The sequence below is a fragment of the Lemur catta genome, chromosome 2, assembly GCF_020740605.2.
Source record: "Lemur catta isolate mLemCat1 chromosome 2, mLemCat1.pri, whole genome shotgun sequence".
In the NCBI taxonomy this organism is placed as follows: domain Eukaryota; kingdom Metazoa; phylum Chordata; class Mammalia; order Primates; family Lemuridae; genus Lemur; species Lemur catta.
The window spans coordinates 145,156,608-145,183,807 of NC_059129.1; the positions used below are offsets into that span (position 1 = coordinate 145,156,608).

At 45.3% G+C, this 27,200-nt stretch overlaps 1 long non-coding RNA gene across 2 annotated transcripts; it reads left to right on the top strand.

Moving 5' to 3' along the window:
- The first annotated feature begins 15 nt into the window (after positions 1 to 15).
- Positions 16 to 26,642, top strand: LOC123633451. Of its 2 annotated transcripts, XR_006733595.1 has the most exons (3): positions 32 to 464; positions 25,634 to 25,748; positions 25,832 to 26,642. It is a non-coding gene; the product is annotated as an uncharacterized LOC123633451 (long non-coding RNA). The 2 variants fall into 2 exon arrangements; XR_006733594.1 differs by having other exon boundaries at positions 16 to 464; positions 25,634 to 26,642.
- Positions 26,643 to 27,200: the final 558 nt, after the last annotated feature.

Below are 27,200 nucleotides of genomic sequence, written 5' to 3' on the forward strand. Positions count from 1 at the left end.
CCGGCGCCTCACAGTCCGAGCGGCCGCCGTAGCGGTGCGCGCATGCGCACCGGCTGCCCCCCGCGGCCCGAGCTGCTAAACGCGGGGAACGGGCGTTAGGGGCGTGTCCGTCCCGCCGGTCGTGAGGTCCGCGGTGGTCGCGGGCGGGGACACGGCGTGGGATGGGCGCCTCCGCACCGCGCGCAGACCCAGCTTCCGGCCGGACCCCGCAGGGCAGCGCCGGAGGTGGTTGTGCTGGCCCGGCGGGGCGGCAGGGCCCCTCCCGCACAGCCCGGCCCGGGTGGGAGCGGCTCGTGCCCGGCCCCGGTGCCGCGGGGCTCTCGGCGCGGACCGCGGAGGCGGTGCCAGCTGCTCTTGGCCGGTGCCGGGCGGGCGCTTTGTCGTCGTTCGCCACCGTGTTAAGAAGGGAGATGAAAAATTAGAGCCGCCTGTCCCATGCGGGCTGCAGAGAAGCTCGGCTTTCCGTAAGTACACCGCCCCGAAGTCCCTCGGGCAGGGCTCGCTCTTCCGTTTGCTCTTAGGTTTGGGGAGATGGTATGAAAAATGGTATTTTGTTTTACTACGCCACCCCCTCTCTTGCCTCCCTAAAATCTGACCACTAAAAGTTGGACCCCAAAGACTTGCATTGTTCATCCCACTGCCTTTAGTAGAGATTTTATGTAATGTCAATTAGATAAAAGCAAATATTATAAGATCCGTAGAAAAGTAGGTCATATACTTCCTCTGATAAAACAGTACAATGCTCAGCGTTCTTCAGGGAGAAAATATTTATGTTTGGCCTGTTCATACTAAAGTGTGAAGTTTTATCTTTTCATCCTTAACTTTAAAAGGTGACAAAATAGATGATAAAATGTGCAAAATAACAAACCTCTGTGCTTCTGTTTAATAAAACATAAGTACATCTGTACATGCTTTCAAGATTTTTCTTTTCAAGTACAGTAACTTTAGTTTTACGTGTGGAAAAAATGAAATAAACCAATACCACTAGTAATGAAAAATATGCTTTTCAAGGATAAATGAGGCTGAACCATATGAAATTGCCAGTGTTCAACTAGAATAGCTGAACATAAAAAGGGCAGTTTTATATGGTTCAGCCTGGACTTGGGTATAAGAAATTTTATTTAGAAAATAATATTGAAGGTTCAAGAATACGGTTTGGGCTTTTTTTACTTCCTGTACCCTATGAGCCAAGCTCAGTTTCCTGAAAAATACCACACAGTTTATTTGAGACACACCTGTATAGTGTTAATGATCTAGGCTCTCGAGTCAGACTGCCTGGGTTAGAATCCTGCTTCACCATTTTGTAGTTGCAGGATTTGGGGGAAGTCAACCTAAACTTCGGTTTCATTTTCTCCTATGTGAAAATAGTTCCTACCTTGTAGGGCTGTTATGAGGATTAAATGAAATAATACTACGACCAAATCTCATTATTCATAGGTTCCATATTTGCAAATGCACTAACTGATAAAATGTATTTGTTGCCCCAAAGTCAGTACTTGCAACAGTTTTGCGGTCATTCAGGGACATTTGCGGAGTGGTGAATAATTAAAATTGCCCAAATCACACATTCCCAGCTGAGGTCAAACGTGACACCCTGCCTTCTTGTTTCAGCTCATATTATTAACAAGTGTCCTTTTCATGACCTATTTAGTGCCACATTTTTCATATTTTTGTGCTTTTTTGTTGGTGATTTCACTGTTTAAAATGGTCCCCCAGGACAGTGTTAAGGTACTTTCTAGTGTTCCTAAGCACAAGAAGGCCAGGATGTGCCTTACAGAGAAGTACCTGTGTTAAAGAAGCTCCATTCAGGCAAGAGTTATAGTGCTATTGCCCATAAGTTCAATGTTAATGAATCAACAATATATATTAAATATGGTGTCTTTAAATATATACACACATAAAAGAACGTGAAGTACTGTTAACGGAAAAAGACCCAGACTCTTTAAAATAATTTAAAGAGTTTTTTCTGAGCCAAATGTGTGTGACCAGCCTGGAGTACATGGCCTCAAGAGGTCCTGAGAAAATGTGCCCACAGTAGCTGGTTTACAGCTTGATTTTATACATCCGCAGAGACAGGAGTTACACGTTAAGACCTTATGTCAGTATCTAAATGGGAGCTTACAGGTTATAGGTGGGTTTAAAGAGTCCTTAATTTGTAATTGGTTAAAGAAATGAAGCTTTGTCTAAAGGCTTGGAATGTTTTAACTTAAGCATGTCTGTTAATCAGAGACAAGCCACTGGACATTTACCAGAATTCAAGTGATCTGTTGAGTAAATTGATGGCCTGCTGGTGTGGTTTGAGCTTTGTCTTATGTAGCCTTAAGCCCGTTAATGATTTAGCATCTTATTGTTACAAAGGAAATCTTCAAGAAGGGAGGGTGGCCCGACAGGCATGTCCGACCTCCCTTCTCATGGGCAGCAACTCAACTTTAGGGTATTTCTGGGGTCCCCTTGTCAGCTAGGGGACTTAAGATTTTATTTTAGTTCACAATATTGATAAGTTGACAAAAATATTGTGGCCAGAGGCTCACAGGAACCTAACCTTGTATTTCCCCTAGGTGCAGTGGTTCAGTGTTCACTAATTCAGTGTTTGTTGGTGACTTTATAGAACATAACTTCTCCAAATAACAAGAATTGACTGTGCGTGTAAACACTTAGAACAGGGCCTAGCACTTGCCAGATGCTGAATAAATGTTTGTTTTTATAATTGTAATAATTACTGTTTCATCACATGTAATTCCTGCTCCGGGTCCCTGTCTTTCTTCCCATCCAAGTGAGTTCTCGAACACTGTAAGCAAACCTAAAGCAGGCCTTTACCTCTTGCCCGTAAACCTAGAAGAAACTCTGAGAAGCTTCCTACTTCCTTGCTCTTCCTGCTCCGTGGCCACGTACGTTTTCCTACAGCTGCCAACCCTCCTGGAGACAGGGCAGCCAGGCACAAAGTGAGAGGAGGTTCCAAGTGGAGAGAGACAGGCATTTGCGAGAACGGAGTCTCTCCTGCACGCTGAGCCAAGCACCTCTCCCAATCTGTTCTCCTCCAGGCCTGCCGGGGAAAGAGCTTAGCAGACCAGGGGGCTCCACGCCTGAAGTCAGCCCTCCAGCCTCCTTCCCTTCCCTTCCCTGACCTGCAGAAAAGCGGAAATGAGAGAGGCAAAAACAAATTCAGAGAGAAGAGTCCCTGGTCAGCAGGGCAAGAGGAACTAGGGGGTGGGGAGTGTTGTCTTTTCTTGATGCGAGCCCAGGCCAGCCTACCCTCCAGAGATCGACCCCTGAGATGCCACACTGCACCCACTTCAGGAACCGAGGTCACTTTGGTTTCAGGGCTCGGTTCCTGGATGATTTCTTAGGACAGGAGTGTATCATAAAGATGTATGGAAACTGTTCCCCAGTGGCAATACTTTAAGCGTTTTGAAATGAAGGTAATAGAGAACTTTGGCAGCCACAGTTTTAAATTTCCTATTCCCGTCTCTTAAGATTTCATGCTGCATTCGATAAAAAACATTCAGCATGTCAAACGCTCCTGTGACAGTTTAGGTAGGAAATTACACTTAAAATTGAGTCCCTGAGTGGTTAGAAATATGTTAAAAAGTGTGCGCAACCTGTGAGTTTGGGATAAATTTAATAGTATTCAGTCATTGGTCTTTTACTGTCTCTCACAAGCTTGTCTTATGGAATATTGACATAGCCTAGAAACAAAAGTGAACTTATCCATCCCCACAAAGGTGACATGAGGGACATCTCCGTGGCCTGATGAGAACAGAAAGGTAATGCCATCACCACTGTCCATTCACGGCAGCAGGGATGTTACGATGACTAGGAGGCAGCCCCTGCCCTAGGGGAAGGCAGACTTGTAAGCAAATAAATTGCACATGATTTGATAAGTGTAGAAATACTAGTAACACAAGGCACAGAAATGGCCAATACAAGCTCTAACACTTGCAGTCTGGCCCTGCTCACCAACCAGTCTCCACCTCCCCACTAGGGAGGTAATTTTAAGATGGAATTTTGATCATCTCACTCCTCTGCTTAAAAACCTTCAGCATCTCCCTTCTGTCTTCAAAGTAAAGGCCCCGATCTTGGTGAAATACACATATCTGATCATAATCCAGCCCCAGCTCTTCTCCCCGTCCTCATGAGCTACCATGTTCCTTCTTTCCACAATCCGTGCATGTGTGCACATGTGTACATGCATGCAGGCATGTCCACACACATGAGCACATGCGGAGACTCACAGACTATGCTAGACTGCCCTGCTCAGTCTGTGAAGCCCATAGCCCCCCGTGGGCCTTTCTATGCATGGTTCTCGTTGCTGAAAACCTCCCCCAAGATGCCTTGTCCATCTGCCCCCAAACTCCTCCACACTTCCTTTCTCGATCTGTGAGCGCCACCTGAGACCTGTCCTCCAGGAAGCCTTCCTGGACCTCTTGAGACACGGCTGGGTGCTCTCCTAGCTCCTCTGTTCACACCAACGCTGAACCCTAATGAAACGGTTTCAGTTAGTAACAACTATATCAGCTCTGCCGTCCCTAACCCCCAGGCCACAGACTGGCCACACAACAGGAGGTGAGCTGTGGGCCAGGGAAGCTTCATCTGTATTTACAGCTGCACCCCAAGCAAGAGGGAGCAGTGAGCTAGAGCATGCGGCACAGCAGGGCCCTGCAGACAGTGCGCAGGTTTGGGATGGTGTCCCGTGGAGGACGGGAAGCTGCTGAAGGTGTGTGTCAGAAGAGACCTGCATTTGAGGTCTGGCTCATGCCTGGACAGTGGGTCTCAGGGCCAGGAGTGGACATCAGGGACCTGTTAGAGGAGTTTAGACCAGGGAAGGGTTGCAGTGGCTTTGGCTAGAACAGTGTGGAGAGGGCAGGAGCGAACAGCCACAATAGTCTAGAAGTGGTTGGGTGGCTCTGGGCTGTGACTGGGTGTGGAGGGTGTGGCAGAGGCGGTGTCCAGGGGTGGGGGAGGGTCTGGTGTTCAGAAGATGCCCCGCAGGTGAGTTGTGATGCTGTGAGACGTAGCTGTTTGGAGATAGAAATTTGAGAGGCATCTGGGCAGAGCCCTGCAAGTGATGGAACCGCTCCCAGGAAGCCCGTGGGGACAGAAGAGGTGCCAGGTCAGGCCCTGTGAAGCCTGCAGAGGGGTGGAGCTGCACCACAGAGGGGTGTGGGTCCCGTTGCCCCGTTGCCTAGGTGACACGAGCACAGTTCACTGTAGCTCGCCTTCCTGCGGCTGTGAAGTCCCAGATGGCATTTGTTCTCCCTGGGTGCCCTTGGACCAGCCCTCCGGTGCGGAGGAAACGATCCAGAAGCTTTTGGCTGTTTGCCTTGACCTCTCCTGCGCGCCGAGCTGTGTGGACCGCTGAACAACGAGGACCAGCGGCTCAGACCCTTTCCCCAAGGATCTGCGCTTGTAGCAAACTCTGCTCCTAGACTTTGCTGATAGGCGTTATTCCAAAGAAAGGCACAAAGGGGATTTTTTTTTAATGCTCATCTGTTGGCTTTATATTTTTCTGGAAGAGAAATTTTTACACCTCAAACTCCATGAGGAGAGAAAATGCCTTCCTCAAATCCCATCTGTGAAGAGATCAGAGGGAGGCTCTGATGTTTGCTTTATCTTCCTGGCTGCAGCCCACGTGGCTGCCACGGAACCCGCTGCAGTGACAGTGGTCACAGCCACGCTGTGCGGTGCGGTGCCGGGCACTGCTGATGCCCGTGTGAGGCCTTCAGAAAACACATTTGCTAATCCAGGAAAACAAATGCACTTTCATGAATGGGGCTTTGCATTATTGCGCCAACTGTAAACAGGTTTTGGATGTTGCTTGCTTAACAGGAAAAGTAAATTCAGCATTTTTGGTAACTTATTTCCCTGATCCATTTGTTGTATCCCTATTGTAATTAGTTGATGGAAATTCAAATGCAGTGTTATATAGATGAATAAAACATGTTCCTATGGTAACCATGGTAATGGCCAGGATGTAATCTATAGATAAAGTGTGTATTAGAGCAACTGAATTATGACCTAATTAAAAATAATCTGGCCTTTAAGGAATCAGTGGCTTAGCATGTGTTGTTGTGTATTCAGCACTTTAGTCAAAGAAGAAAAGGATACCACCTCTGCCTTCGAAGAATTTACAGATTTGTTTTTCAAATAAGACTTAATCAAAGATGGATGAAAGTGAGACCGCGCATGGTGAGCTCCAGCTTGCACAGAGATCCCTGCTGCTCTGCGTTTGTGGGGCGAACCTGCAGCAGCAGCCTCGGAAGCTGCTGCACATGCAGAACCGCAGGTTTCCGGGTCCTCAGGGAGTGTGACAAGTGCTCCGCTCCACTGCAGCTTCTGCGGGTGCTCGTGGAAGGAGGTAGATTCAGAGGCGTTTCTATTCGGGAGGTGGATGTGAAGGATACTTACTCGAAAACAAGGGTGTGGCTGCCAACTTTCTGAGATCCTACTTTGCAAATCTCTGTTGATGTCCTTGTTCCTCCACCCCAAGCCTCTTTGCCAGCGCCCCAGCCTCGCCACCTCCTGCAGCAGGAGCCTCCTTGCTCTCTCCAGGTATTGCCCTGCCGCTCCCTGCCCGCTGTTTCCACTCAGCCCATTCCCTGTTCCACTGCCAGACTGACCGGCTGACACGCAGGAGCAGCGGCCACCTGCAGCTTCAGCTCCTGAATGGTCTCCCTTACCACAAGATCAGACGGTGTTCAGGGAAAACGGTCTTGCAGGTATCTGCAGGAATCAGGGTCCCATCTGTAGGGGAATGAAAAGAGCAGGTGGGGGAGATAGAGACTTTGAAATAGTCCTGCGCCACGGGACGATGTTCAGCCTAGGACGGACTGTGTGTACAAAAATACTGTAGTTTTCCTGGGCCTTTTTGTTTAGATACACAGATCCTTGCCGTTATGTTACAGTTGCCTGTAGTGTTCATGACAGTAACGTGCTGCACAGGTTTGTCACCCGGGAGCAGTAGGCTAGACCATAGAGCCCGGGGTGTGTGGAAGGCTAGACCATCTAGGTTTGTGTAAGTATTCTCTGTGGCAGTCGCACAAGGACAAAGCCCCCTAACAATACAATTCTCAGAATGCATCCCCATACTTACGAGACGTGTGACTGTACAACCAGTCACCGCAGAGCTGGGATGTCTCCGCACAGGCAGCCCCTGTGGAGGCAAAAGGCCTGGCCCTGCATTTCCTGCATGGACATGTTGGATTGAGCTGCCCCTGGGAAGGGTGTGACCTTGGGCAAGGTGGCTGTCTTCAGCAGAGGGCAGTTCCCAAGGAGGGATCCAGCTGGGAGCGGTCAGCCACCAATATCCAAGTGGCTTATCTCACACATGAGAGGGGTGGCCAGCCTGGTGACCAGGGAGAGGTGAGTTCTGCTGTGGTGCCTGCTGCCAGGTCAGTGTGGGGGCCCAGCTGAGACAGCACCCACTGGGGAAATGTGGTGGCAACAATTGCAGGTGACCTCAGCCAACATTGGTGGTGGATGGGAGGCAACTGGTGGCGGCTGCCACAACCTTCAACCACCAAGGGGCACTTGTGAGGGAAGCAGGAAGCAGGGGCTTCTGTGGTGGGTGCAGGGGACAAAGACCACTGGATAAGCCTGTTTGGCTGAAGAGCTGACGGTCACTCTAGGGACATTGTAGCAGTGGTTATATCAAGGTTGGGGGGGGAGTTTGTACTTGCCATTGAGTGTGGCCAGTTTACTTCATGTTCTTCTGTCTCCTTCTTATCTATAAATTGAGAACAATAATAGTACCTGCGTCACAGGTTGTTGTAAGGTTACACAGCACAGATTTTGGAGCCCTGGCTGCTACATATTAAGCACTCACTTGAGGAGTGATGGACTTTGCATCATTTGTTTGGATAAACAAATCATTGTCCCCCAGCTGGTCACTTACTTGCTTTGTGTGTGACCTTGGGTGGGTTTTGTTGTTGAATTTCCTCCCGTCTCTGCTGAGAAATACATTATTCCATGTGCTTTTCTGTCTATTGCATCTTTTGCAAATTCTATCTCATGGATAAGAAATTGAGTGGCAGTTTTTCATTATGCAATCAATTTAGACAATAAAGAAAATAAAAAAGGAAAGAACTAATTTATGCTGCTGCAAAGAATATTAACATCCACGGTACATGAACTGGTCTTGCTTGGCACACAGCACTCTCAGTGCATCACTGAGCAAACTGCATGCTGTCCTTCCTCCAGGACAGTTTACATTCGAATGCCAGAAAATACATTAAACCTGTATCACAGTTATCGAGTCTTCCCTTGTCTTCCTCATCACCAGAACAGTGAATCCATTTTAAAAATCTTTGACAGGGACTTTTCATATGCTGTATCCAAGTCAAGTGCAGTAAATATAATTGATGCATAAATGTTCCTAAAAAGTTAAATGGAAAACTGTCTGTTTACAGACACGAGTTTCATTTTTCCCTTAGTATAAATGGGACAATTTGTGGCAATTATTATAAACACCAGGGTAACCAAGAGTTGTGTGTACCAGTTTTCTGTCCTGCCTGTCAGCAATCCCTAGTCTAGGGCCTTTGCCGTTGGAGCAAACCTGACTCGAGTACTAAATGTCCTGGTGGGCTCTGCAGCTTCACCTCCCCATGGTGCATGGCGTTACGTAGGGTCGTTTGTCCACATTCTGGGAAGTATTTTAGCTGTGTGCCATGTGATTCTTCAGCCCTTACCTGAGTTCCCTTTTGTCAGAGGTTGGACATGTAATTTTTGCTTGATAATGAAGTACTGTTGCGGTATCCCTGCCCTGGGCACAGCGTGCTTTTCCCGTGGCACGGACGTCTCCCCGTGGGACGAACTCCCTGAATTGAGGCAGCACATCTTCCCATTCTGGGTTTTCCTCCTCACCTACTCCCAGAGTCTAGAGCAGTCACATAACGTAGTGGATGCTCCACAAATATTTGCAATGAATCAGTTGGCAAAGGGTTATAATTCCAAGTGTTCACTAGAAATTATCTTGTCTTTCCTCCTTTTTTTAAAAAATAACAGACCCAAGGTCCAGGTACTTTCTTGCAAGTGACTTTCTTGCCATGTTATAGCTGGTCAGGAACAGAGCAAGTGACACTTAAATTAACAAACCCTTTGTGACCAGAGCCTGCCTCGGCTCCACCACACTGGAGGGGAGGGCTGAGGACGTTGTCCAGCATCCTTTTGTGACATCAGAGTCTCCTCACCACCTGAGTTTCCCACGCAGATACGGTTAGGAAGGCAGTTTCAGCGTAGATTTTCTTCTTTTGCTTCAGGGCCATTTGTTAATCACTCTTGCAGAAAGATTGGTTACAAACAAAAAATAACGGTTTTATTCTTTTCCCAGTCTTCGCCCCGCCTTGCCCAGCCCAGACACTAAATCTGAGAAATTTAGATTTACAAAACTCGGTGTAGGTTTTGTCCTAGGTTTTCATCAGCATATTAGATAAAAGGGATATTCTAATAGGAGAATGTATGTGTTTTGAAAGTGCTTTTACATTCCCTACAACAAACTTTAGGGAAACACCTCAGAGTTTGAATCTTGGGACGCCACAAGATGGCGAAGTTTTGCCACAAATGGTCTCAGACCTCAGGAGGGCGCAGGCAGTGTAAACACAGGTCTCCCGGCTCTGGCTACTCACCTCATGATCCTCCCAGGACAGGGCACAATCTCTCCTGCCACAACCCAATAACTTGTTCCTATGTCACCTCAGCTTACGATGGGAATAGCAGCAGCCTGCAGGATTTCAGGGGCATGGGAGATTTCACTGATTTAAGTGTATTTTATTACAAATCCAATATACTTAATTGGTTGCTAAAACAGACAAGTCAACAGATTTTTTTCTTTTTCTTTTTTAACTCATACTTGGGAGCCTCCATTTCCGTTGCTACTTTTGTCCTTGGCTTTGCAGTCCTGCCTATGCCCCACTGTACACAGGACACAGAACGGAGGGTCTGTGGGGCTGCCAGGCTCTTCTGCAAGGACGTGTTCTCCCTCTGGTTATGTTTCATCCGAGCTCAGGTTAGGAAAAGTCCGGCTGGATGAGACCTGCCAACACTATTGTTAAGGAACCTGAGCTGAGAACCAGGTAAAATACGACAAACATTTTAGCTAACGTGACTGTGGGTGATATAAATGTCAGAATTGTCCTGGGTGAACAGCTCACTGCTGAAATTTAACAAAGCGATAACTGGAAACTGTAATTTATAGTATTGCTTAGTGGTCAGGTGAGTGGATTCTGGTCTGAAAGAGCTGAGCTCAGATTTTGGACCCGCCTTACTGCGTGATCCATCCCAGACAAGATGCTTAGCCTCCCTGTGGCTCAGTGTCTTTATGTAGAATGGGAAGTGGTGGTGTGCGCAGTGCCTGGAGCACTTCAGCATACATTAGGCATTGTAACGTCATAATTTTTATAGTGTCCATCTTTGTCCTGTGTAGTGTCTTCTTTCTAGATCATTTTAGACTTGCACAAATAGTGTCATTTACTTATAGCCTTCACCTGATTTCCCTTCACGTGAACATTTTACACACCCAGACTACAGTGGTGAAGACCAGGAAAGCAGCCCTGATGCAGCACGGCTAGTCTCCACCTGTCACGTCACCAGGTGTCCCTGAGGTGCATATTCCCGCTCAGGATCCAGTCCCCGTTGCAGTCAGCAGTGCTGTCTCCTTGGTTTCCGCCCGCCTGTGACAGTGCATTAGTCTTCTTTATCTTTCGTGACCTTAGGACACTTGAAGGTTACCGGCCAGTTCCTTTGTAGAACGTCCGAGGACCTGGGTCCCTCTGGTATTTCTGCGTGATCACGTCGGGCTCTGCAGTTTTGAGGAGTCCACCACAGGAGCCACGCTGCGCCCTCCTCCGTGCACTGCGCTGGCAGGGCGTGGTGCCTGTATGGCTGTCGTCTTTTTACAGGGACACTGGACCCTGATCACCTGGGCAGGCTGGCATCAGCTGGGTGTCTTCACTGTGGAGTGACTGTTTTCCTCTCTGTAATTAATGCGGACCTCGCGGGGAGGTATTTTCAGCTGGCAAGTGTCGTTTCTCATCAAATCACCCCCGACTCTTAGCATCAGTAGGTGATCTTGCCATGCCCGTTATTACTGCGGTGTTGGCCTGATGGTAATTTTTTATCTCCATCGTTCATTCTACATTGATTTTTTGAAATTCCACTATGAGGAAGAGCTATCTTTTCTACTGCTTGTATGTATATACATATTTATTCATTCGTTCACTTATGTATATGACTATGGACTCGTGTATTTTATTCTGTGGATTACTAATTACTATCATTTATTTTGTTGCCAAAATTGTCCCAGACTGGGCCATTGGGAGCTGCTTTAAGCTGACTCTTGTTTTCTCCCAACGCGCCCTCATTGTTTTCTGAGCACTTCCTTAACTTCTGGCACCAGATGCTCTAAGCTCATCTTGTATTTTCCTGCCCCAGCCTTGGAGTCAGCCCTTTTTCAAGGAGTGCTGGTTCTCTTTATTGAAAATTCATATTTAGGAACCAGTAGCTGGGTTCTGGGCATGCTCATTGTTATCGGTATGTCACTGCTGCCCGGCCACTGGGCAGACAGAGCTGAGGGGGAACGTGTATGTATGTGTACGTGCACTCCATGCCCTCAGGTCTGTGTTTCTGTATCTATCCACAAATGCGATATGTAACTCCTGGTGTGTATATAAACGCATACACAAATGGCTCCTGTACTATTAATATAAAACCAGTTCTGTATCTATTAACCAGGGGGCCATTGTGATGCCTGCCGTCCATTCTGTCCTCCCCTTTGCTTATTTGTGACTCCTTTTCCTGGCAGTGCGAAACCTGGCTTTTGTCACCCACAGCATATTTACTTATTTGCCCTAAATTAAACAGAAAGTCATTTCAAAATTGGTTACTCAGACTCTGGTGGGAAACACATTTCCGGATGAGAGTATAGGTATTTGTGTGTGGGTGTTTCTGCCTGCAGCGTTGCAGAGCCCAGTCACTGCACGGTTTTCCACAGCACCCAGGTTAGCTGTTCTCCCCATTCCTGTTGGCGTAGTACCCATCCCTGACTCAGGCTCCTTTGGTACTGTTCGCATCCCGCTCTGGGTTCCCCCACATCCCAGCTGATGCCCAATACTAATTTGGGGGGAGTCTCGACAGCCGTTGTTCTAAGGGCCAGAACTATACCAAAAAGGGGCTCCATCCCAGAGTCCCTTCTCCAGTTCCTCCTCGTTCTCCTCACCCCATTCAGACTCAACCCTGTGGGTCGCTAACTTGGTAATTTCTGGTTCATACTTCCTTTTTCTATTGCACAAGGAGCAGATACATGTATACTTTCAGCCTTCTTACATGAAGGATAGTGTACTGTAAATGCTGTTTGTATTTTGCTTTTTTCACTTAACAATATGTCCTGGAACTGGACCATATCAGTTCTTAGAGATCTTCTTCTCCATCTCTCTCTCTCTCTCTTTCTTTTCTTTTTTTTTTTTTTACAGCTGCATACTATTGATACAACATTGTGTTCCATCGTTTTCTCAATGACTTCTTAGGTTGTTTTTCAGTAAGAAAACGTTGCGATGAATAACCTAATGCGTGTATATATATGTGTGTGTGTATATATATTATTGTTGGAGGTGGTCAGTTATCTATTGCTGTGTAACAAACTACCTCCAAATTTAATAGCTTAAACAGCAGACATTTATACTCTCACGGCCCTGTAGGTGAGGAACCTGTGCACGGCCTCACTGGCTGCTCTGGCTCAGGGTCTCCCACAGGCCACTGTCACACAGCTGGTCTGGGCTGCAGTCTTGCCCAGGACATTAGCAGGATACGGTTCCTTGCAGGTTGTTGGACTGAGAGCCTCAGTTCCTGGCTGGCTGGAGGCCAGAGGCTGCACTCAGGCCCTCGTTGTCCCAGGGTGGCTCCTGGCTTGGCAGTTGGCTTCCACTAGAATGAGCCAGCAAGACACAGCAGGAGAAGTTGAGCAAGGTATGAGTTGGTCTTTTTGTAACCTAATGTCAGAAGTGACATTCCATCACTTTTGCCGTATTCCGTTCATTAGAATTGGGTCAATAGGGCCAGCTCCGACTCAAGGGAGGGCATTGCACAAGAGTATGAATACCAAGAGGTGGGGATCATTCGAGGACATTTTAGAGGCTGCCAACCACAGAGGTGTATCTTCAGATAAAATTCCCAGAAGCAGCAAGGCTGGTCCAAAGTAAGTGCATATGTAGCTTTGCTAGATGCTGCTAAATTCCCCTGCAGGAGGTTTATGCAGCTGTGCATTCCAGCCAGTAGTGTGTGAGTGCGTTTGCCCACAGCCTTGCCAGTGGGATGGATTGTTGGGCTTCTCTGTCTTCTATAATTTGACAGGTGAAAAATAAAAATTCTATGTATATATGTGTGTACATATATACACATACCTTGGAGATATTGTGGGTTCAGTTCCAGACTGCTGCAGTAAAACAAATATTGCAATAAAGCACATCACCTGAATTCTTTTGATTTTCCAGTCCTTATAAAAGTTACGTTTATGCTGAAGTTTATAAGTGTGCAGTAGCATTATGTCAAAAAACCCAATGTACACACCTTAATTATAATATGCTTTATTACTAAAAATGCTAACAGTCATGTGAGCCTTGAATGGGTCGTAGTCTTTTTTGCTGGTGGAGGGTCTTGCCCTGATGTCAATGGTGCCGACTGATCAGGGTGGTGGTTGCTGAAGGTTGGGGGTGTCTGTTGCAGTTTCTTAAAATAGAACAATAATGAGGCTTGCTCCATCGATTGACTCTTCCTTTCATGGAAGATTTCTCTGTAGCATGTGATGCAGTTTGATAGCATTTTGCCCACCATAGAACTTCTTTCAAAATTGGAGTCAACCCTCTCAGACCCTGCTGCTACTTTATCAACTAAGTTCATGGAATATTCTAAAGCCTTTGCTGTCACTTCAGCAGTGTGCGCAGCATCTTCACCAGGAGTAGATTTCTTTTCAAGAAACCACTTTCTTTGCTCATCTATAAGAAGCAGCTCATCATCTGTTAAAGTTTTATCATGAAATGATAAAATAATAAATATTGCAGCAATTCAGTCACATCTTCAGGCTCCACTTCTAATTCCACTTCTCTTGCTGTTTCCACCACGTGTGCAGTGACTTCCACCTGTAAAGTCTTGAACCCCCTCAAAGTCATCCATGAGAGTTGGAATCAGCTTCCTCCAAATTCCTTTTAGTGTTGATATTTTAACCTCTTCCCATGAATCACAAATGTTTTTAATGGCATCTAGCGTGGCAAGTCCTTTCCAGAAGGTTTTCAATTGACTTTGCCCAGATCCATAGCTTTACAAAAGGTATTTCTTACATGATAAGGTATGAAAGTTGAAATTGCTCCTTTACCCAAGGGCTGCAGAATGGATGTTGTGTTAGCAGGCTTGAAACAACATTCGTCTCCTTGTGCATCTTAGTCGGAGCTCGGGGGTGACCAAGTGCATTGTTAATAGGCAATAATATTTAGAAAGTAATCCTTTTTCCTAAGCATTAGGTTTCAAGAGTGGGCTTTAAGTATTCAGCAAACCATGTTGTAAACAGATGTGATGTCACCCAGACTTTGTTTTTCTATTTATACAGCACAGGTAGATAGACTTAGCATAATTCTTAAGGGCCCTGGGATTTTCAGAATGGTAGAGGAACATTGACTTCAACTTAAAGTCACCAGCTGCGTTAGCCTCTAGCAAGAGAGTCAGCCTGTCCTTTGAAGCTTTGAAGCCAGGAATTGACTTTTCTCTAGCTATGAAAGTCCTAGATAGCATCTTCTTCCAATAGAAGGCTGTTTTGTCTGCACTGCAAATCTGTTGTTTAGTGTAGCCACCTTCATCAATGATCTGAACTGGATCTTCTGGATAACTAGCTGCAGCTTTTCCGTCAGCACTTGTGGCTTCACCTTGCACTTCTCTATTACAGAGATGCTCCATTCTTTAAACCTCATGAACTAACCTCTGCTAGCTTCAAACCTTCTGCAGCTTGCTCACCTCTCTCAGTCTGTATAAAATTGAAGGGATTCAGGGCCTTGCTCTGGATTAGGCTTTGACTTAAGGGAATGTTGTGGCTGGTCTGATCTTCTGTCCAGACCACTAACACTTTCTCCTTGTCAGCAATCAGGCTATTTTGGTTTTTTTATCATTCACGCCTTCACTGGAGTAGAGAACTTTTAATGCTTTTCTTTAACTTTTAATTTCCTGCAAAAACTCTTCCTTTGCATTCACAACTTGGCTATTTGGCTCAAGAGGCCTACCTTTTGACATGCCTCCCTCATGTCAAATAATAAGCTTAATAATTTCTAGCTTTTGTTGTAAAGTGAGAGATATGTGACTCTTCTTTTCACTTGAGTACTTAGAGGCCATGGCAGTGTTATTAACTGGCATAATGTCAGTGCTGTTGTTCCTCAGAGAGTGCAGACGAGAGGGATGGAGCAGAGGGAGAGATGGGAGGGAACAGCTGGTCGGTGGAGTGGTCAGAACACACACGCTTGTTAGTCTGCTGTCTTACGTGGGTGAGGTCATGGTGCCCCCAAACAGTTACCATAGTAACATCAGAGATCTCTGACCACAGATCATCGTAACAGGTATAACGATAATGAAAAAATTTGAAATATTGTGGGAATTACCAAAATGTGGCACAGAGACACAAAGTGAGCATGTGCTGCTGCAAAAATGGTGCGGATAGATTCACTCAAAGCAGAGTTGCCATAAACCAACAGTTTGTAAAAAACAAAACAAAACCCGCAGTATCTGTGAAGCATGATAGAGCAGAGCACAACACGATGAGGTGTGCCTGTACATGAGATATGAGATGGAGTCAGTTATATTCAGAAAGCACCCCTCGATTTCAGCTGAGTAATTTTAATCAGGAATGGAGTTTGAATTTTGTCCAAGATTTTTACAGCACCTGTGGGGATAATTATATGATGTTTTTGTGGTTCTATAAATATATACGTGATATTAATAGATTTCCAAATATTGAACAAACTTTGCATTCCTGGGGTAAATTCCACTCAGCCATGCTGAATTATTAATGTGGTGCTGAATTCTATCTGCTATTTTTTTTTTTTTGTACTTTTGCCAAATTTTATTTTCAGTCGTTCTGGACATCATATCCTTGAGTATTGTTTTTCTATATTCAACCTGAGCATCTTTATCTTTTATTTTTGTGAATTTTATCATTTACATTTATTACAATGACCATATATTAGGATTTATTTTTGCTATTTTATTTCATATTTTACTTTTATTGAACTTTCTTTTTGTTTCTTTTATTCTCTTTCTCTGCTTTATTTTGGTCATTTGAGTGTTCTGCCAGCTTAAAAGTTAAACATCATATTTTTGTTTCATAGTGGTGACAGTTAATCTGAAGCCTGTAATTATGCGTATTTACCATTAGTAATGAACTTAGCAGGACGTATCTAGTGCTGAGGAGTCAAGAATTTTTGCACATGATTATGTCCCTTAATCTTCTTCTTCCCTCAGTCCCCATCATGTTGATATTTTAGTTCTAGGCGGTATGGATACAGTCTCTTTCCTTTTTGGATATGTTAAATTAGATTTTGCTTGAGGCTGCCTCCATACCTTGAATCCCTAAGTAAGGAACTGCAAACTTACTAGGTAATAAATTGAAAGCCAAATTTAGGAGCACATTTTGTAACAAATAGCTGGGTCTCAGCCAGTCAGAGCAGCCAATCTTCAGCCAATCACAGGCTGCCCACTGACCAGACTGTTTACAGTTAAGGCAGACGCAGAGCTGTCACCTGTTTCTGTACCTCACTTCTGTTTTCTCTCTGTAAGTACTCCCTGCGCATTTTGAGGAGCAGAGCTCTCTGAACCTCCAGTAGTTCAGTGTTGCTGATTAGTGAATCATTCTTTGCTCAATTAAATTCTGTTAATTTTAATTGGTCTAACATTTTTCTTTTAACAAGTCCTGTAATGAACTTTACCTAGGTATTCTGATCACCCATAATTTGCATGTCTTATAGCAATTTCCTGGATTTGTTTATTTTCTTATCTAAATCCTTCCTTCAAGAGCATTTTAAACTTGTGGCAAAATTTGGGGGGTGTTTTATGAAGAAGAATAATTTTATCATATTCTCACATTTGAGTGACAAGTTTACTGGATAAAAATTTTAATATTCAAACTTCTTTTCTTTTAATACTTTAAAAACGTTACACCATTATCCCCTTGTACTACTTTGCTATTGTGAAATCCACTATTAATCTAACTCTTACTTCTCTGTAGGTAGGATAATGATATAACTTATTCAACCAGGACTAGTCATCAAGGTTGGCCGGTAGGCAGGCGTAAACAAGGACCATCAGCTTTGTCAACTGAGACATTTCATCTACTTATTTATAGGTGTCTAGTCACCCTATTTATAGATGATTAATTCTTTCTCTCTGGAAGCTTTTAGAATTTTCTCTTTGCAATTGATTGTCTTAGGTTTTGCTATAATACTTGTAGGTGTGGGTTTTTTGTTGTTCCCTACTTGTGATTTCTAGTAAGAAAAATCTATTTGGTCTCTCTCCCCCTACCCCACTCCCCACCCCCAGGCATATAGCTCCTAAAAAGCCTTGAAATCTCCAGAGTGAGAGTCTTTTTGTATGCCAGTGAGATGAGCAATGGCTAGGGGGAGACTGGTGATTGCCAAGGAAACCACCCTGTAGGTAGAGGGGTGGAACTTTCAGCCCTGCTTTACCCCTTCCCCTGCCGCCCCCAGCCTTGTGGAGGAGAGGAGCAGGAGGTTGAGCCAGTCACCAGCAGCTGATGATTTAATCAGCTGTGTCTACATAGTGAGGCCTCCATAAAAATCCAGAAAGACTGGGTTCAGAGAGCTTCTGGGCGGGTCGGCAGGAACATGTTATTTACGTGTTGGGAGTACCGTGCAAGCCCGTACCATGGGTACAAGCACCTGTGCTCAGGACACTTCTGAACCTTACCCTGTGTGTCTGTTCATCTGGTTGTTTATTTATATTCTTTAAAATATCTTTTGTAACAAATCAGCAGCAGTAGGTGTAAACGTTTGTGGGAGGCCATCACTCTGGACTCGCCGCCTGCACCAGGCCCCAGAGGACTAGACCGGACTACAGTGAAGTCCCTTGTGCCAAGTGCAGTGCAATCAGCCTGCACTTTGAAATTCCTTCCTCCCTCCCTCTGACAGGGTCTCAGTCTGTCTCCCAGATTGGAGTGCCGCAACACGATTGTAGCTCGCCTCCACCTTGAACTCCTGGGCTCAAGGGATCCTCTCACTTCTGCTTCCCAAAATGATGGTATTACAGGCATGAGCCACCATGCACTGCCTGCCTCCCTCCCTCCCTCCCTCCCTTCCTTCCTTCCTTCCTTCCTTCCTTCCTTTTGTTCCTGTGATTCCTGTTCTGATTTCATTCTTGGGCTCTTTTATTGGGGTCAAGTAGAGAGTGCACTTATCCTGCCAACATGAGCCTTTCCAGTCCATGTGCAACTCTTATTCATTATTATAAAATCTGAAAAGACATTCTGCTGTTCTTTTTTAAAAGAAAAAAATATATATATTTTTTTGGTAGAGATGGAGTCTCTCTCTTGCTGAGGCTGGTCTCAAACTCCTGAGCTCAAGCAATCCTCCCACCTCAGCCTCCCAGAGTCCTAGGATTATAGGCGTGAGCCACTGCACCTGGCCCATTCTGCTGTTCTGTACCTTCTTGTTATGGACTGAATGCTGTGCTAATGGAAAAAATCCAAAACTCTGTGAAATAATTTAAAGAGGTTTCTTCTGAGCCAAATATGTATGAGTGACCAATGGCCCGGGGAGCCACACTCAAGAAGCCTTGAGGAAGTGGTCCCCTGGCAGTCGAGGTACAGTTTGGTTTTATACATTTTAGGGAGACAGGAATTGCAGGTGAAATATTAATATAAAGCAGTACAAGGAAGGTGTACATTGGTTTGGCTCAAAAAGGCAGGACATCTCAAAGTGGGGGCTTACAAGTTATAGTGGGTTCAAAGATTCTTTGATTTGTAATTTGTTAAAGAAACAAAGCTTCGTCTAAAGGCTTGGAATGGGTTAAGTTGAGACGAGGGAGTCTGTTTATCGGAGACAAGCTGCAATATACAGACTCAAGTGATCCGTTAAGCATACTGATGGTCTGCAGGCATGACTTAACCCTTGCCTTGCATGGCCTCAGGTCCTGTTAATAATTTAGTATCTTCTTGTCACAAAGAGTCTGTTTTGTCAGTCTTATGATCTCTGTTAACGTTAATGCTGATCAGTTGTTTTATCTAAACTCCAAAAGGGAGCGGGTATAGTGAGGCATGTCCAATCTTCCCTTCATGGCCAGGAACTCACTTTTAAGATTTTGCTGGGTCCCCTTGGCTAAGAGTGGGGTACATTCCATTGTCAGGGGGGTTAGGATTTTATTTTAGTTTACAGCTGTGTCCCCCAAAATTCATATGTTGAAATTCTAATCTCTGGTATTAGGAGATGGGTCTTTAGAGGTGATTAGGTCACAAAGGTAGTACCCGTATGACTGGTATTAGTGCCCTTATAAAAAATGCCCCAGAGAGCTTTCTGGCTCTTTCTACCATGTGAAGATACAGGAGAAGACAGCAAAACAGGAAACAGCCTTCACCAGGCACCAGATCTGCTGGCAATCTTGGATTTCCCAGGATCCAGAACTTTGAGAATAAATGTTTGTTGTTTAAGCCTGCAGTCCCCAACCCCCAAGCTGTGGCCTGGCACTGGTCCGTGGGCTGTTAGGAACTGGGCTGCACAGCAGGAGGTGAGCAGGGGTGAGTGAGCGAACCTTCGTCTGCATTTACAGCCACTCCCCATCGCTTGCATCACTGCCTGAGCTCCACCTCCTGTCAGGTCAGTGGTGGCATTAGATTCTCACAGGATGGCGAGCCCTACTGTAAACTGCGCATGGGAGGGATCTGGGTTGCAGCTTCTTAAGAGAATTTATTGCCTGATGATCTGAGGTGGTGATGCTAGCGCTGGGGAGCAGCTGCAAATACAGATTATCATTAGCAGAGAGGTTTGACTGCACAGAAAATATAATGCGCTTGAATCTTCCCAAAACCATCCTCCCCACCCCCAAACCCCTGGTCCGCATAAAAATTGTCTTCCATGAAACCGGTCCCTGGTGCCAAAAAGGTTGGGGACTGCTGGTTTAAGCCACTTAATCTATGGTATTTGTTATAGCAGCCCAGATGGACCAAGTCAGACAGTCCGTCTCCAGCACATCTAAATCCTCGCAGAGCCTCAGGCGTTGGTAAAGCCCCCGGGCCTACAAAGGTGGGTGGCGGGTCTTGTGGCCTCCCTGAGAGGACACCGCACTGCACACTTCCACGTGCTCAGGTCCTCGTCTGAGTTGCCGCCAGGAATTGTGGACATGATGGCTAATGAGTCATGTCACTTGTCTGAGGTTGGTTAGAGTTCCTGATAGCAAATAGCAGAATCTACTCTGACCAGTTTAAGAAGAAAAGGGATTTACTAAAGTATATGAGGTTGCTCACAAAGTCATGTTACCATGTTGCCCAGTGGGAATGAGTTTGAGACTTTGGTACCAGGACCAACACACAAACAATGCTGTGGCACTAAACAGATGAGAAAGCTGCCCTCGTTGCTGCTGCCACCAGGTTAATGCTCGGGCTTCTGCCACCAGAACTAGCCACCACTCTTTTTTTTTTTTTTTTCTTTTCTTTTTTTTTTTTTTTTGAGACGGAATGTCACTTTGTTGCCCTGGCTAGAGTGAGTGCCATGGCGTCAGCCTAGCTCACAGCAACCTCAAACTCCTGAGCTTAAGCGATCCTCCTGCCTCAGCCTCCCCAGTAGCTGGGACTACAGGCATGCGCCACCGTGCCTGGCTAATTTTTTCTATATATATTTTAGTTGGCCAGATAATTTCTTTCTATTTTTAGTAGAGACGGGGTCTCGCTCTTGCTGAGGCTGGTCTCGAACTCCTGACCTCGAGCAATCCACCCACCTCGGCCTCCCAGAGTGCTAGGATTACAGGCGTGAGCCACCGCGCCGGCCGAGCCACCACTCTTGATCACAAAAGCTTCGCAGACCAGCGGGTGGAATGTTCTGCAGAGAGCCTGCTTCCTGTGAGACTTCCAAACTGAAGCGTTACTTCGCGTGTCCGACTGGCCAGGTTCAGGCACTGCCCTGCCTGCTGGCTGCAGGGGGCGTGCTGGGAGACAGGCTGATAAAAAGGAAGTTCAGGAACTTCCTAAAATAATATATACAGGTTATTTAAACTATTATGGGCTGTGATTATGACAAATGTGCACTACAAAGCTCCCAAGGAGCCTGCAGTCCACTAGAGGAGACAGGCAGATATTCCCAGTACGGCCTGAGGGCTGACAGCAGAGATTCACCTCCAGTGTTGTGTCTAATCAAAGACGGCTAATGCCAACATGGGAAATATACACAGTTCTTTGAAAGTTTGTCTAACTCTCCTTTCTAAATGAAAAAGAAGTCTTTTAAATTTTAAATAAAATTTGTAGAGTTCTCCCTCATGTGTTCAAAAAGGTTTCAGACTAGTTTAAAAACATTTTAAGCTTGCCATGTTTAACTAAGAAGTTATCTTCTTCTAGAGAGATTTCATAGCATTTTTCTAGAAAAGGTAACTGCCTAAGACTCATTCTCCAGTTGGCTCATGTACCCTAATTATTTTTAGAGAGTCACTCTTTGCTCTAAGTAGCAACTTCTTTGAAAACTACAATAAAAAATGATGACATTGTCATTCTTAACTAGAAGGGGTTTTAGAAGAAAGTATAAATGTGGCTGAATTTAAATGAAGCAAAACTTTAAAAGCTGGGTCTGCTCATCAGTCTGTTACTGTGTTTGCGTGGCTCAGTTCTGTCTGCTGACTAAGTACAGTAGAGGCGGAGGGCAAGGGACACCCGCGTGCCCGGGGCGTGCTGCTGGAGCCGTGGACAGAGTGCTCTGCTCTGTGTTCTTACTTCATCCCTCTTGGCCAGAATTCAACAGACGTTATGAAGAAACTCCCTGTTGCACACTTGTTAACTCCCATGGCACTGTTGGCCAAACCCGTGCTTCAGGCGTGGTGCTGCTGAAACACATTTGGTTATGCAGGACTCCTAGGATTTCTGTTTTGTATTTTTAAGTAAATAACTGCAGTCACTGAAAGGTTTGAGGTAGGTGAGCTATTTGAAGGGTATTTAGTTGTCCTAAAAAATAAAGACAGTAAAGTCTGCATTTTGACTTATGAACGAAGAAAAGGTTTCAGACAAACTCTAAAGAGCTGAGTTTACACTTGTGGCTCTTGCTCTTCGTGTGGGATCTTAAGATACCTTCTGTCAACTTAAAATCCCCCTACAAGAAAATTAAACCTTGACTCATACAAGGTCAAGAGAATTTTGGCGAACAGAATGATTTGAATTTATACAGTTTAAACCTTGGTGAGGAAATACATAGCATGGTATGTATTTTGGTTGGATATGATTATTTTTACTTAGAAAAGTTATAATTCAAAAAGGGCACAAAATAAAACTTTCAGAAGATAATCTTTCAGGGCAAGATTAAAAAGTTAAAATATCTAGATTCTAACGGTACTTACTAGAAATTAAATAATAAAAGGTAGAATTTGTTTAGCCAGAACTCATTAGTGTAGACAGACTAAATGATGGGAATAATAAAAGGTAGAATTTGTTTAGCCAGAACTCATTAGTGTAGACAGACTAAATGATGGGAATTGAAGCACGTACAGAGACCGAATTGCTCAGGTGGTGGAATCATCTCATAGTTCCCTGGTAGACCTGACTTCCAGCCTCCGACTTCCTGGGGCTGAGTAAGAGCCGAAAGTACCACCTAAGAACTGGCAGCTGCTAGAATGCAAAAACCTTTACACTGAAAGTAAAAACAAATATTTGTACTAAACTCTACATTAGATGACTGCTTACATAGCATAGAGTAAAAGATTATTTCAAGTGAATTTAGAACTATTATTTGGAACACACGTACTTTCAAAATGCATTCTGAGGACAAAAGTGAATTTTGAACTTTTATTTAGTAGTTTCATTGTTTGTGGTAATAATGGTATTGTTATTATGGAACTATTTTTTATACTGTTGGATAAAGCAAAAAAGTATGAAATATTTGGGTTATTAGAAATAATGCTATTTGGTATAAGAGAGATTTAGTTATAAAATCAAATAAACTAAGTAGAAATTCTATAGTAGAACTGAAGTGGAAATATCAGTATGAACTTGCTATTTAAGGAGACCTTTCTAGCACTGTCCACTGTAATGGCCGAGAAGCAGTGTCCCCCTAGCAGCACAGGAGTGCCCAGAGTCCATCTGTTGGCTGCAGTACCAGTCCTCATAAATGGGGCCAGACCTCCTGGGAGAAACATGTTGGGGGCAGGCAAGGGACAGGGTGAGCACAAATCATCTTGTACCACAAAACATGGAGGCTTTCAAAGATTAATGAGATCATATCAAAAGGATGCCTTTAAAGGGGCTCCAGTGGCCAAAGGTATGACTTTGGGGCCAAAAAGAAGAATAATCGTAGTTGACAGAAACATATTAAATCTATGAAAATTCATGAGTCCATTATCATGCTCAAAGCAGAAAAAAATGGAAAAAAAAAATTTTTTTTTTTAAGTTTTTTTTTGAGACAGAGTCTCACTCTGTTGCCCTGGCTAGAGTGTGTGCTGTGGTGTCAGCCTAGCTCACAGCAACCTCAAACTCCTGGGCTTAAGCGATCCTCCTGCCTCAGCCTCCTGAGTAGCTGGGACTATAGGCATGCGCCACCATACCCAGCTAATGTTTTCTATATATATTTTTAGTTGGCCAGATAATTTCTTTCTATTTTAGTAGAGACGGGGGTCTCGCTCTTGCTTAGGCTGGTCTCGAACTCCTGACCTCCAATGATCCACCCGCTTTGGCCTCCCAGACAGAGTGCTAGGATTTACAGGTGTGAGCCACCACAGCCGGCCAAAAATGAAAAATATGTTACAACTGAAATAGCAATTACAACAATTCCTTACTTTCAAAATTGGGTAGAAAGGAAAGAAATGAACAGCTATCTTGCGTTTTCACTAGGGCCCCTGTTTATGTGTGAGTGCATGGATTTAGTTAATGAGTAAGCTTTACAGAAGGTTGTCTAATAACTAGAAACAGAAAACCACCATTAAGCCTCCCCAATGGAATTATTAGTTTCAGTGGAATTGTAAGTAATAGGCTGAAATACTGTTACGTCTGCCTCTGATGGGTGGCCCTTTCAGAGCACCTGAACGGAATAAGCTGCAGCTCACCAAGAGCACAGAGCAGCCATGTGCTGTGCCTGCTAGCTAGGCACCGCTTGCTAAACACCGTAAGGCAGAGTTTGACCTGTGACAAACTTTCATAACGAAGTTGTCAGAGAGTAGCTAATCCTCACCCAGCTTTTCTGTGGTTACTGTTACATGCATCCAAAACAACATAACAGCAAAACCCTGGGAATCCTGTGTGACCAGCCTGGCTGAGTTCAGTTCCCAATAGCTGCCAAGGGGCAGATAGCAAGGACTCTCATTTTCTAGCCTGGGATCGCTCCTCTCCGCAGACCTCTGCTCTCCCCACACTGCTCACGGAGGCTGACATGCCAGCGCCACGGGCAGAAGCAACTCAGGGTGTTTGCTGCGCATGGTGCAATCGAGATGTTCACTTCTCTCCTAGATCTTAAAGCGTAAATGACTGCCTTTGAGCCTATCAGATATCTTCTCAGTAAGATGATGCAATTTCAATGTCCTCAGGTGTTGTAACAACTGTGTTTCCTTTCTGGGCACTCTCCTGGGTACTCTCCAAACAAATTAACCTAAGAAAACATCTGAGCAATCAAGATAAAAATGTAAAAAGACAAAGTAACTGAACCCAACTGAGGTTCATTCAGAATGGCAGAACGTCACCACTACTACGCGGAGTGTGGAAAGATTGCTGAGAAAATGAACATATTGATAGCCAGCCAGCTGCAGTCAGAGGAGAATCAGGAGCAAAGGCTGTGGGTTTCTCAGCCATTTCCTCATGTCGGCAGCTGTGGCTGTGCAGGCAGCCTGCGGAGTCTCACCTCACGGGGCAGGACTCACACTGCCCGGCTTGAAAACTTTTAGTTGTGCAGGAAGTACTTCCCAGTTGTCTCTTCAGCCCCGTGAATTTATTATAACCAAGGAAAGAACTGCCTTTGTAGCTGAAACCAACACCGCACTTTAGTGTTGACAACTGGTATCAACTTCATCTTGTTAGTCACAACTCATTTGCATCTTTGAACTGTTTATATTTTGTTATTTGAAATGCAAATGATTTTTGAGTCCTTGAGAATTATTTTTAGAGACAATATTATATGGAAATTTAAATTTTTGAGTATTTGAGCTTTTAAAGTAATCAAGTTTTACATCAACCCGATCCTTGATCAACCCAATCATTTAGTTGTGCAGCTGTCATTTAAGTGCCGACTCTCACGGTTCCTAGATCTCCATTGCCAGCAGCCCTCTCCATTAACACATATCAAAACACCGCGGGGATGACTGTGAGATTATACTGAAGAACAGAGTTGATTTCTAGTCCTTAGGGTTAAACATTATAATGCATACTTCTTTCTTCGTACAGACCAAACATTTACCAAATGTTGTGATAATATATTTCCTCTGTCCCTAGAAAACAAAGCTCTGGAAATGCCCAGGATAAAAGAGCAGCAAGAGCTTGCCCAGGGCCCAGGAGTCAGTATTGCCCAGGAAGTCTTCTGCCTCCAAAGTCCAGTGAGAAACGGCATGTAAGTAACTGGTCAGCCTTCTTTAGATAAGGCTGTTGCGCATATACTGAATTCCCAGTTCTGAGTGTCCTTTTTGCTAACAGGAGACACTGGGTACAGTGAACTTAAAGCAACCAAGAAACTTAAAAAAATCTTGTTCTGGGATATAGTTTTTCATGATTGGTCTCAAGGCTACATGAAATCAAGAAGCAGATTACCAGAGTACAGCAGTCTCATACCCTTTCCCACTGCTTCTACACATTGGTTTTGCAAGTGCTCGGGGCTTTGTGTGGAGACAAAGCGCCACAGTGGGAAGCTTCCCGGGACCCTCCCAGTGAGCCAGGTACGAGATCAGTCCACTTCTGCAGGGCCGGGCAGCCCTCGGGAGCACAGACCGCGTGACTTGATTTGCACGCACTTTGGCTGCATGTGCTCATTCACAGCTTCCCTCTCACCTCGGATGAAGCTTCTGGCCAGCATGAATTACCTTACCAGTCTCTCTGCCTATTTTCTCCTCAGGAGTAAGAGAAAAGGTCACTGAACCAGTTTGTTGCCTTGATTTTTATCAGGGACCTTTCCTGCTCCAATCTCTGTAGTATCTGCTGCTTCGTCCCTGGCTCTGCAGGCTCCCAGCTGGGCTGACCCACAGGGTCTCCCCCTTTGGGACCCAGCAAGCCTTTCTGAGGGGGGTGTGGAAGCCCCCCTGCCCCTTACTCAGTACTGAAGGCTGGCAGGATGGGAGCTCCTCCAAGGTGACAAAAGGAAGAGAAAGATCCAAAACCATCAACACCTGATGGTGGCCAACTCAGGAGGGATGAACTGTGAGGCTTCCAGCTGCTACGCTCAGTGTCTGTGAAGCTTGAATTTCTTACAAGCAGCATTGCTTGTATAATAAAGTAGCACAAGTTGTTTTAATGTAATTAGACCAATCTGTGGCTCTTCATGCTAGTTCCTTTAACCAACCTCAACTCCACTTCAGGTGACTGTGGGAGAAGGAGCTTGAGGGAGTCCTGGTCTGGCGGGACAGGAGCCCCGGGGCAGGTGTGGTGCCCGTCCCTGCCAAGTACCAGGTGTCCCACAGCTTCCAGACCGGTGCCCTCCTCTATAAAGGTCCTGCCTGCGTCACAGCACTGTGGGAGGCTCAAGAAACAACACGTATGACAATGCTTTGTAAACCACATAGCACCTTAAAAAGGAAGTAAAAGTGACAGAATACAGACTGTCGGAGGGACCAGGGAGACAGAGAGGGTTGCTGCTCAGGAGTCCTGACCACACCTCGCCGGCCCCAGCCTGCCCCCCGCAGCTGCTCTGCTGCGTGTCTGCCGCTGCAGAGAGCGGGGAGCAGCTCAGGCTCGAGTGGGACGGATGGTTTAAACCCTAACTTAACTGCCTGATGTGCACTAAGAAGTCAGGACTGCGTCCTCAGGACACAGTCATTTGGGCAGATTTCTCTGGAAGTGCTGCTACTTAAGG